Below are 12173 nucleotides of genomic sequence, written 5' to 3' on the forward strand. Positions count from 1 at the left end.
CCTGAACCACTGGGATTATAGGCACGCACCCTGGTACCTAGCTAAAAACCCATTTATAAATAATAATAATAATAATAACAACACCATGGGACTGGCAAGCTTGGCTATGGAAAATTGCTTGTTTTCCAAAAAGAGACTGAATCTGATGTGGAACTGGAGACACCTAGCATACCATAAGAAAAAGGGTAAAACCTTACGAAGTTCTTGAACAACAAATGGTCCTCAGAAACCTTATTTTCATGACTTTAAGACACTGGTTTCAGCCCCAGCACCATAAAAATATAAATACAAATCAAATTCAGAGATGTGTAAGTTAAACCTCCTCTAAATTAAACTTGTTTTCAAATTTGAAGTAGAATGCTTTCACCAAAATACATTAAAAAAAAATTAACTAACCAAGTCATGGAAAAACTAGTTAGGATGAACAGTTTTAAAAAATTATCCAGCAAAACAATTAAAAGTCCTATAGTCAAAGAGAAAACAGCTTTTAAAAAAAAATCAATTTTCTATATCAGAGAAGAAAATAAACAAACTTCCTTCGAAATAAGATTAAGTTAAAATATCATAACTGAATGCACCTGCCAAAACTAAGCCTAAACTCTAACCAGCAGGTAAGTACTTATTAAAGAATATTTGAAGTTCGTGTGTTGAGGTGTGTGTGTGTGGGGGGGGGGGGCGGTGCTAGAGACTGAACCCAGGGCCTCACACATTTTAGGCAGCAGCAATAATGAACATATAGTCAACTGGGATTTCATCCACCCCATTCTCCTGGCATCTTCCCGATTTCTGAAAATAAATGTACCACTTTTAAAAGAAAATTATGGAAAGGTTTCGAGATGATTTTGCATATTCAGAGACATGTTTCACAACAAAGCCTCAGCATAAAGGCTCTCCTAAAAAATCTATAAATGATTCTCTTTATAAATATTATCTACAATCAACTTTCCTCAAGCATGTATATTGCACACACACACTCACACATATGCAAATAAAGGAAGATTTAAACTCTGTAGATTTCTGGTTTGGCATTTTGTTTTAAATCCAAAGAGTAAGGGGGGGGGGGGCGAGTTAAATTATACACACATCAACACTCCTATTAACTCGTACCACTAATGAAACAAAACTCTAACTAAGGAGAGAAAATGGGCCCACACATTGGAGTTCTGAAATGATTTTGGTCTTTGATCTGGGTGCCCATCCCTCCTATTTAATGTAAACTTCAAACCAAGAGCCTTGGAAAGTGATTATAATTAGTAAAGGCCCCAGTGTGACAGCTTTTAGTGCAACCAGGCATTAACAAAGTTTTTCTTTTTTCCCCCTCTTTAAATGAAGCTGAGCCAACTTTTATTTTAGGATTTCTAAAATTCAAAAGTCTTTCCCACCAGTATGCACCAAATCTTTGCATGATGGGTGTGCTGAAAACAACTCTTTACATCCATTTCCTTCACTGAATTTATAGTGCTATTTGGGCCTCGGCTTCCAAATTACATGTGGCTCTTCTCCAACAGCTCTCGTTGTGTCTGAGGAATCCACACACAGTGGTGAGCGAGCATCAACTACGGAGTCGGTGGGCTAGGTGCAAGGGATGCAGGAAGGCTCTGCTCAGAACGCTGGGACAACATGCTAGAGACGAACTGCAGCAGAGAAGCCCGACAGATGGGGAGAAAGTTATTCTGGAGGAGGGCGGAATACTCCCCAGAAGAGGTGGCATGGGGATTTGGAAAAAGGGTAAGAAAGGCTCTTTGCTAGGGAAGGGGACCGGGACACAGCAGCATGAACCGTAAGCACAAAAGCAGACATAAATGACTCCGAGTGGCAGTGGTGGAGAAGAGAGGGTGGCGAGGGCTGGGACTAGACGTTCAGCTTGGAAGCAGCCAATAAAGATCCTGAGTGACAAGGAAGGAGCTTGGGTTTCTTTCCATAGACAACAGGGAGCCAAGAGATGTTTTTAAGCCGGCAAACAACATGCGCAGCTCTAGTTTTTGAGGACGAGGACTCTGGCAGAAGAGTGCAGATGAACTGCAGGCGGAGGAACTGGTGGCAGGAAGTCAACTCAGGAGGCATCTGCCACACGGCGAGGGTTTCAGCAGAACATTAGGCTGCGAGACAGTCCAGGACAGGGGTGAGGTTCCTGGCCTAGAGGACTGGGTGGACATGTGCTTGAGATCACTTTTCAGAAGGGAGGGAGATGACTTTCACTTTTACAAGTACCTGCAGGGGGAGGTACCTGAAGGTTCCGGCTTGGGAGAAGTTGTAAGTGGAGAGAGAGCCAGGAGTTGCCCCATAGTTGAGAAGAGAGGGCAGAGAAGCACCAGGACGTAGAGTGACACAGCCGAGCTATGGCAATGAGCACCCCCAGCAGTCAGTCCACTCGTGCAAGAAGGAGAGAGAGAGCTGTCATCAAGAGCTACCTGTGTCTGTAAGGTTAAGAGGGAGTCAGGCCTTGGAGGGCAACAGTCTGCCCAACACAGGCAGCCCTTCCTTCTCTGGAATTCTGTTCCCCTTTTTCTTCCACTCTAGTTTCCTCTATGTCTCCTTCCTATGTTGGGGGCAGGAGTGAAGGACCAGACCAAGGCAAGAATATAAAAATAATTACTGCCTCCTTCCCCATCCCTTCCAGCCACCATGCAACTCTCCACTGGCTCTTAAGAGGAGACCACTGAACAGAAGACCCTGCTCACAGGCGCTGTCAAGAAGGGCAGATAGTTATGTAAGAAATTTGCAAAAACTTGAGGAAGCAAAATAAGGGAGACCATGAGTACAAAAACATCAAGCAAGTAGGGGCTAGTTCAAACACTTAAAAGTATACTCCACATAACTCAAAACTCCAGGGAGAACTGGCGGATGACAGCACCAGAGCAAGTTTCCTTAATGACTTGAGAAGTGACTCGGAAAGCTGAGCCACCTATCAGAACAGCTTCCTGGTGCCAGGGAATCTGGTTTGTTTTAGAAGCAGACAAGTTCTAGAATTTTAATTTACTAACAGGGTTTCCAAACATTACAATTTTCCCCAACCCCCCAGTTTTCTGTGAAACCTTGAACTTACCAACCAAGGTACCTTACAGGCATGTAATAAGACCTTACTTGCTTTATGGTATTTCAGATTTCAAAATAAAATGCATGCAATACAGGGAGAACCTCAAGTCTACTTGTAGGTATGACAGGCCACCACTACTATGCTGTTTTTTGTTGTTGTTTTTTAAACAGTGCTCCTGCATGCTGGGCAAGCTTCACCCTGCGACCTGCTACTGCACTTTTAAAGCAGACTTTCTAACTTTGGAGGACATCTGGGGCTGAATAATCTATTGGAGGTGGGGGAATGTATCCTGTGCTCCACAAGAGGCAGAACAGCATCTCTGGTCTCTCCTCAGTAGCAACTGTCCCCTCCCAGATCAGGACACTCCACAATGTCTCCAGACACGGCTAAATGCCCCCTGGGGAAGAGCCACCAAGTTGACAACCACTCCTTTAAATAGTGAGTTCTAAGTTTGCCACTGGCTTTTTCCTTAAAACTCATTCCTAAGCAAATCTCATTAAGAAGAATTTACTAGTTCTGTTTGCTCTCCACCCTGGAGGCAAAAAGAAAGGACTACATTTCCCCCATTTGAACACAAACTCCTGGGCAAATTCTGCCTAACATAATTGAGTTGGGTAAAATTCTGGAAAAGGAAATCCAGAGTGGATACCCACAAGGCTTCCTGAGCTCAAAATACACCACTTTTTTCCATATATAGATTTTGACTTTCTGGAACATTAATTTTATCCTTCCAACAATCCCATAAGGTAGAAAAGCTCCTGAATGGGCTGGAATGTGGCTCAGTGGCAGAGCACTTGCCTAGACTGCACCAGGCCCTGGGTTCCATTCCCAGCACAGGTTGGGGCTGGCGTGTAGAAAAGAGAAAAGCTACAGAAATAATGTATATAATCACATTCATAAACAGCAATGCTGCCAAAAGCTAAGGAATTCCCTTACACCTTCAAATGCAACAGGGAGTTAATTTCAAAAAGTTCTTATTTTAAAACCACACACACAGAGAAAAACAGAGTGCATACGTTTAATGCTAAGTCCCCTGAGGCCAAGCTGATTCTAAAGAGCAGCTGTTGTACAGTCAGGCTGGACTTAGGAGTTCTGAGTCTGGCTTGACTTCTTACCAGCCCATGGGTAGATCAAGGCATAGCAGTAAAATAAAGCTGCTCTGGGCTCAAACTCAGAACTTTTGCTAAGGGCCTTCACAAAAGCAGGTTGAAACTAACTCTGTCCAAGAAGGTACGCGGAAAAGTAATTCAACCAGCAGACTCAAAACGTTTTTATAACAATCCTACTCTACAGTCTCAGGGAGGGCGGGTGGTGGAATACCAAGCAAGCTCAGGGGAAAAACAAATAGAGCATTTAAAAGCTTTATCTAATTACCCCCACTGAGACTTTTTCTCTTCAGTCTGGCCGTCTGACAAAGCCAGTGGGGGTTTTCATTCTCTCTCTCCACCCAGTGACTTCCACCCGCCCTCAAGCAGTCTTCCAGCCTCAGGTGAATCCCCGCAGGAGCAGCCAGTCCCCAGTCCCAGGATTTAACAGAGGTTTTCAAATTCTCTTAGCGTTACTGGCTTGAATCACACAGAGCAAACAGTCTCCACCCTCTCCCATTGCTTTGTCTGAGCACCTATTCACAGGCAGCCACCTTTACTGATGGACAGACAACGACGTGCCCTGCAGTCGCATCAAAAGCAAGATGCACCCGGTCACTGGAAGGACAGCGCCCTGCCCCCTCCTTTCCATCTCTGCCCCACCCGCCGCTGCCAAGGAGCAGAGTGCAATCTCCAGCCACGCTCGGCTGCCCTTCAGGCCACGTTGGACACCCAGGCAAGGGGACGAGAGAAACTGGGGGAAGCTGGGCTGAGAACACTGCCTACCAAAGGCTGCTAGCTAGGAAAAGCTCCTCCCCACCTTCCTCATTCTTCCACCTCACTGTAAAGAAAACACCAGCGGATGGTTTTCCTCTCTGTAGTCTGCCTTCCATGTGGGAGTGAGGGAAATTAAAAGTAAGTGATGCATTTCAGAAAGCACATCATGAGCCTCCCTCTGGGTTTCAGATGGTACACCTTTTACCTCTGATTTACAGGTCCCCCCAGGGTGTGGCAGGCACTATCTGACCCCTGCCTTTTGAAGAAGGCCCTGACTATTCCTACCCCAAAATCACTTTCTGAGAAAGAGAGAGAAGAAACAGCACACTTATGTACCCATTTCCTAATTATATTTGGATGTAAAAAAATATGACTCAACAATGTGTGTTCAACAGGTCAGATGTACACAAATGACCTTGAGACACGGAAACTTCTACCTTCACACTAGGGCTGCATTCAATCAAGGTGATGGTTACCAACCCTGGCTTCAGATTTCTACCTTTTATCTTGCTGCAAACATACTTAAAACACATTTATGGTAGAAATGTAATGCAAACCACAATTGTTATTGTTTTCTAACATTTGCTCAGTTCCTCTGAAGAGATTTTGAACCTAATACAATTCTTTTTAAAAGGTAGGTATGAACTGGACTGAATAAACTGAGCCAGAGAGGTGGGGTAACAAGGAGGTGGGGACATATGGAGGCCTAATCTAAGAGTGGTAATCTCAGTGAAGGGGGAGAGAAAGCTATTGTCCCCTTATCAGGTGAGACTATACTGCATAGTTTCTATTGATACTATGCTGCATTTCTTTTGAGCGCATATCTGTTTAATGAAGAATATAAGTAAGGCATCACTTTATGGATTATGTAGACTTTCCGAAACAAAAAGTCTTATTAACATGTGAGAAAAGGTGCAGTTACATACACATATCCTTGGGAATGCTTAACCTGAACACATTTGGTAACAGAAACGAAGTCACCTCAGACAAGCTGCCATTTGACACCACAGGGTTAGGTCAAAGAAAACTGAACTTCAATTAAACACATTACAAAAGAAAGATTATTTAAATATGACAACAAAAACAAAATCAACATTAACATTCTACCTTCCTAGGTCAAAGGACCTGGAGAGTTCAGAAATTGATTAAATCCAGTAAATAATGTAAAAGAGGGAAGGACTCCCTTTCAAAAATGCTTCGGTTAATTTTAGCATCCTTCTGTTTAGCTGCTTAGCAACCCTTATCCTATGACCTTCTAAGCACCACCTACTTTTCAGAAGGATAATGAATAGAAACATCAAAAGGATTCACTTCTGACTGCATCTAGAGAGCAGGTTTAACCAATTTTTATATTAGTCAAGTTTATATTAATTATGCCATGTAAACCCCTAAAAGGACAGAATTTTTCAACTTCATTAAACAGGAAATTTCCTTAGCTGAAGCTGATATCATTATATTAGCAAGTGAGCATACAGATAGCAAGCAAAGACCTCCAAACTGACCCAGGAAGTGAACTCACACAACAGTTCAAAATTAAAGAGTTAAAAATGAGGGGTCTCCTAACAGCAGCTACGTATTGCCTGCCTTAAAGCAGGTAACCAATAAACAGCTGTTGATCAGATGCAGGATGAATAAAGTTAGGCTTCATTTTCCTCCTTCAATATTCGGTACCTGTGTTGGATGCCAGAAGAAATCTAAAATAAAAAGACCCTTCAATCAAAAGGTCACTTGTTGGATGGTGTACATGCCTAGGAAGGGATGTTCCACCTGTACCAGCTGAGTCAGAGGCACGATCATCATGTAACAAACACTAGTCTGTCATGAAGCTGGACAGTCTGAATTTCTGATGAGAAATAAAATGGTATGTAGGAAAATGCAGAGAATGATATTCCATACACCAGTAAGCATCAGCAGCATTTCTTAAGATTATCACATATCCAGCAAATCCTTTTTAAAAAACAAAGCATTCTAAAAGCCAACCAGTTCAGTAGTATTTTTAAGAATGATAGGACAGTGCAAGTTCATTAACCTAAAATAAAGAAAGAGAAATAAATAAATAAATCAAAGAGCTCCTCTCTCCCTTTCTTCTGTAAAAAGGGGAAAGGTATTTTTTTTCACACATTTAAAACTTAATTAAAGCCACTGAAATGTTTAATTCATCAGTGTAACCAAAGCTCAAAACACATCAAAGCAGAACCCATCAACGGGTACCCAGAAGTCTCCCTACAAAGGGCAGAAGTAAAAACAACAACAACAAAAAAAACAATGGTCCACTTTGCATATATTATTTAGAGTATTTCAAATTCATTCCTTCAAAAGTTCTGTGTATTCTTGAAGGAAGCAGAGTTTTTTAAGAGGCTTTAGCCAAGCCTCTAACTCAAACTTCCGGGTTAAATTATGTCTTGGAAACCATACCTGCCTACTCCGAAAAGCACCAAATCTAGAGGATGCTTTTCACGGGTGTGAACAAACAAAAACACATTCTTTTCTTTGCCGCTCTCATTTCCCCAACTTTCACTTCAATTAACTTTTTTTTCAGAACACACTTGTGCACAAGCACAGATATTAACTGGTGAAAAAAAAAAGATCTAAAAAACACGGGAATGCACACCAGCCACACCATCTCCTTTCAAGACAGAAATACCTTGCAATTTCCAGCATCCCTATTCAACAGGCAAACTTTCTTTCCCTTGGCTTTTCAAGAGCTAAGCTTAAACCTAGACTCAAAAACAAGAACTAGGGTGAATTGTTCTTCTGATGAAAAATCCTCAGACAGATTTTTCAGCATACCCAAAAGTTCCATTTCTTTATTCACCCCTTTACTTCTCTCCACCACCACCACCACTACTTAGCATCCCCAAAAGAAGAAGAAAAAAAAACCCTCCAAAGTGCCCCGAATGTGTGCTGCTGCTGGCTCTGAAGCCGTGTAGAATTTCGTAATGGAATGTGAACTGCTCGTCCGGATCTGGGCTCACGTTCTATCTCCTAACCAGTAAGGAGCAAGGGAGGGCAAATCTGCTGAGCAAGGAGAAATACTTTCCTCCTCTTTTATAACCCATCACGGATGCACCGCGAATGAGGGACGCTAGCTGCTGCACGCGGCGCCTGTCAAGCGGCCCCGTAGCCAGTCGGGCCTGCGACCCGTGGGGTCCCCGCACCCCCAGACCCCCGCCCCGCCGGGACCCGGGCTCGGTCACCGCGCCCGACACTCACGCGCGGCGGGGGAGCGGGTCACATCCTCGAAGCGACCCTGGCCGGGTCCAGAAAACACGCCGCTTCCCAGGGAGGGGGCTGGCGACGGGAAGGACCTCCCCTGCTCCTTAGCAACCATTAAGGTCGCAGTTTCCTAAGAGACCGCGAGCGGGGAGGGGGCGCCGGGAACTGGGCTCGAGCGCGGGGGGTGGAGGACCAGGCCCCCTTTCCCCGCACCCCGCCCCGCCCGCCCGGGCCTCCCCCGCCCCCCCCCCCCGCTGGGCGCTGCGGGCCGGGATGGGAGGAGGAAGCGAAGCCCCAGAACTTGCGAAAAATTGGTCCAGCCGGCGGCGGACAAAAGTTTCCGAGCGCGCTCCACAGCTGGGCGGCGGAGCGGGGCCGGGCGGCGGGCCCCGCCTCGGATGCTCCCGGCCTCCTTCCTGTGCTCGTGACGGCGCCGGGCCCGAGCCCCCCCGCCCCGCGATGCAGGCTCGATCCTCACCGAGGTCTCCCACGAAAACACGTACCCCGCCAACAGAAGAACAAGGGAACAATACGCGCCGCCACGGCCCGGTCCCCTCCTTCCCCGGTCCCCCGGGGCGGTGGTCGGCGGGACCCCCACCGCGAGCCGAGAACCCGCGGGGACGCGGGGTTGCCCGCGGCCCCCTCCCGGCCGGCGCCGTCCTCCCGGGAGGATCAAAGTCCGCAGAGCAGGGCGCGGCGGATGCTCCCACCGAGCAGCCCCGGTCTAGCACCCCGGCGCCAAGCACCCCGGGCAGGCACCCCCAAGCGGGCACCCCCGGATACCTTGCGGCGGCGGCGGGCGGGCGGGCGCCGTCATCTCGGTGCTTCCCAGCCCGAGAGGGACTCGAAAGTATGTAGGAGAAAAGTTTCCCCTCCCACATGGGGGGGGGAGGATGTCGGGGGAGAGAGGGCGGAAGATGGAGAGCTGCGCTGGGAAGATGTTTCTGGCCGGCGGTGCGTGCACCATCCGAGTCCCCGTGGTGCTGGTTAAAAATAAACTAGGCGGCGCGGGTCGGGCCGGATTCCTGCGCTCGGACGGCTAATATGGATGCGCATCAGGTCCTGCTGGCGGGGCGCTGCGGCGGCTCGCACTGGGAGCTGGTTGGCAGAGCCGGCAGCTCGGGAAGGGGAAAGGAGCGGAGGAAGGGGAGGAGGGGGAGGAGGAGGAGGAGCGGCCGGGCTCCGAGCCGGAGGGGAGAGGGCTGCCGGGCTCATCCCCGGCTGGCCCCACCGCCCCCAGCGCGTGCTGCGCGGCCTGGGGTGCGCGGGTCCTCCGCTCCGGGAGACGCCGAGTTTCAAAAGTACAACGCACTCTGCAGACTTCACCCTCCCCATCCCCAAAAAGTTCTTTAAAAGGTCGCTCCCGGCTGTGCCCCGGACATCTCGCTGCCACCCAAGGACCGCGAGCCGGAACCCGGGACGCGTACTTACGGCCCGGCAGGGCGCTCGGCTCCCAGGCATGATGCGGTGGGGACCGGTGGGCTTCGGGGAGAGAACGAAGAGAGATGCAAACTTGTTCCGGAAAAGGAATCAAAATGGCGTTTCTGGATGTGCAAAGTTCATCAACTCCGCAGTCACTTCCCCTCCTCCTCTTCTCCCTCAGGGAGGGAGGTGGGCGAGGAGCTGGCGACCCCAGCGCCCCAGCCGTCGTCCCGGCCCCCGCCTCGGCCCCCCGCCCCGCTTCCTCGCCCGCACGCTCGGAGACTCGCTCTCCCCCTCTCACCCTGATAAGTAGACACATCACGTGTTGCTCCTGCGAGTCTCCAAGGGACGTGTTACTGAGCGGCCGCGGCGGCGGCGGCGGCGGCTCGGGCGGGGGGGGGGGAGGACCGCCGCCCCCGCCCCGATTTTAGCGGGGTGACCGCCTGGGCCATCCCGGGATGGATGGAGGTGGAGTCCCCACCCCACCCCCACCGCAGCCCCAGGTTTGCCCCACGCCCTCCGGAGGCGCCCGGGGCCAGGGGAGGGCCCGCCGCCCGAGGGGAAGGGTCTGGGCTGGCGCAGCTGATCGCGAGCCCACCCCGCCCGGCGCTCACCCGCGGCCACCTTCTCCAGCCACCGCGCCCCCTCCCCTCCAGCCTTCAGTGCCGGCGGCTCCCGGTCCCCGGGTTTCCATCACTTTACTTCATGGTTTGTTTCACTATTTTAACGGAGGAGGGGGAAAGGCGGCGACGCCCGGGGGCAGCGAGGGGGCACCTCGGAGGCCGGGGAGGGTAACGTGGCGGAGGGGGAGCCCCACCGGCGCGGCGCCTCCTCCACGCGGTCCTCGCTCTGCATCCAGGTGGGGCGAGTAGAGGATGGGCAGGAGATTAAGGCACAGGCGCGTTTCCCCGCCCCCAGCTTCACGCGCTCGCGCTGCCCGGTCGGTCCTTCCAACCTGAGGCTGCGCCAGCGTTCGCTCTCCGTCTAACAAACGCCACGCGCCTCCACTCGGGTCACCTACCCTGCCCTACGCCCCGCAAAAGGATGCTTCAGCGGAGGCTCCTGGTCGCCGATGGAGCCGGGGATGGCGGAGGCGCCTACCGCCACCGTGTCCCCACCCCGCCATGGAACGGCTGATGCTGTGTCATCCACGTCGCCCTCCAAGGCGTCAGGGAAGCCACATGCAATATCTCTTTCTCTCAGAGGGCTCCTGTTTCAACTCTGAAAAACAGGGGCCCTCCTCGGAGCCGCGCTCCATCCCTGCGGCTCCTGCCGCCACCTCGCACTTCGCCCGGGCTCTCTTGGCCCGAGTTATCAGAGAGCCCAGAGAAACCAGGCCTGGCCGTGCTTCCTCTATAACGCAGCTGACATGTTTCCAACTGGTGATACTCTTCCTACTGAGGCTCCCAAGGGGGCCAGTTCTCTGGGCCTTTGGACACATCTTCAGAAAGATCAAGATGATCGTGGTTGTTGAAAATAAACCCCCTCCCCCCCCCATAAAGATGAAAGAACACAGAACAGGACTGTAGAGTTATGCATTTGAGACTACTGAGGCAAGATGATGTTACACATGCTGAGAGCTGGCGACTCCTCCTTTAGTCTGACCTTTGACCCTGGCTCCACCCACCAGCTCCTCCAAGAACCCTTGAACACCATACAAAGTTATTAGCCCCATTGTGGGTTTTAATTTGAGGCCTTCCTTCAGCCAAACTCTATAGTTTTCAAGGCTGCAGGCAGAAGTGTGGGCCTCAGGATAGACTCATGGATGGGTCTTGACCAAGAAAGAACTCTCTAGAATCAAAGAAAAGCAGTTGGACCATTTACCCCTGGCTTGAGATAAGTAGGCTAAACCACTGCCCAAGAGGGAACCGATTCAGCTGGCTGTTTCTCTGACTTCCAGTGATTAAAAATAAGTTTTCAGAACCTGTTAGGTTTCCCAGGGTCTACTGTTTACTGAGGAAAACTCTATTCAGAGAGATTTTAGCAGTTGCGTTTTTCTAAGCTGTATGCCCTCACCTCCCAACTCCTGTTCCCAAGTGTTGTTATCAAATGCTTTTTTTGAAGACTGGCCTGCCCTGGAGGAAATGGGCAGTGGGCAGGTCTCTAAACAGGAGTCACCGTTCACACAGTCATCACGGAATTGGTGTCTCGTGCTTCCAATTTGTAACCTGTTCCAATGAGAGGGCAGAGGAAAGTCCAGGTGGGCAATTTTGCTTTATTTACTTGCCTGCTTCTGATTTTCCTAGTCTTCTCATTCAGTGATAGGTTTTGACTAGAAACAATATCAAAGGTGGAATTTTACTTGTAATTTAGTTTATTCTGCAAAATACATTCAAACCTCCAAAGCTACATCGGCTTTTCATGACAAATCACCATCTCTATTATACCGGCAGCTAAAAAAAGAAAGTTGTTTTATTAAAAGTTACTTTTTAAAAATTGGATTCCAGTGATACTGGGTTCTGTGTTCCTCCTCCTCCTTTGTAGCTAATTAATAAACTTGGAAGTCAAGCCACCTGTTCAGAGGTTTGTTTGTTCATATTTCATATAAACTACTTATCCAACAAATATTTACGGAATTATGCTATCAAAACCACAGTGACATGCCACTTCACATCTACTAAGATGGCTATCGCCAA

General features: G+C 49.2%; 1 protein-coding gene across 6 annotated transcripts in view; it reads right to left on the reverse strand.

Moving 5' to 3' along the window:
- RREB1 (ras responsive element binding protein 1) overlaps positions 1-10802 on the reverse strand; it is a 130672-nt gene extending 119870 nt beyond the window's left edge. For 3 of the 6 annotated variants that reach the window (XM_081294673.1, XM_081294672.1, XM_081294668.1), the window contains exon 1: positions 9547-9876. The gene's annotated coding sequence lies outside the window, so the exon portion shown is untranslated. Of the gene's footprint in view, positions 1-8112; positions 8743-8898; positions 9459-9546; positions 9877-10558 lie in introns of those variants that run through there. The other 3 variants (XM_081294671.1, XM_081294669.1, XM_081294670.1) reach the window with 3 other exon arrangements.
- Between the last annotated feature and the right edge of the window lie 1371 nt (positions 10803-12173).

Source organism: Spermophilus citellus, assembly GCF_964194105.1.
Source record: "Spermophilus citellus genome assembly, chromosome: 5".
NCBI lineage: Eukaryota > Metazoa > Chordata > Mammalia > Rodentia > Sciuridae > Spermophilus > Spermophilus citellus.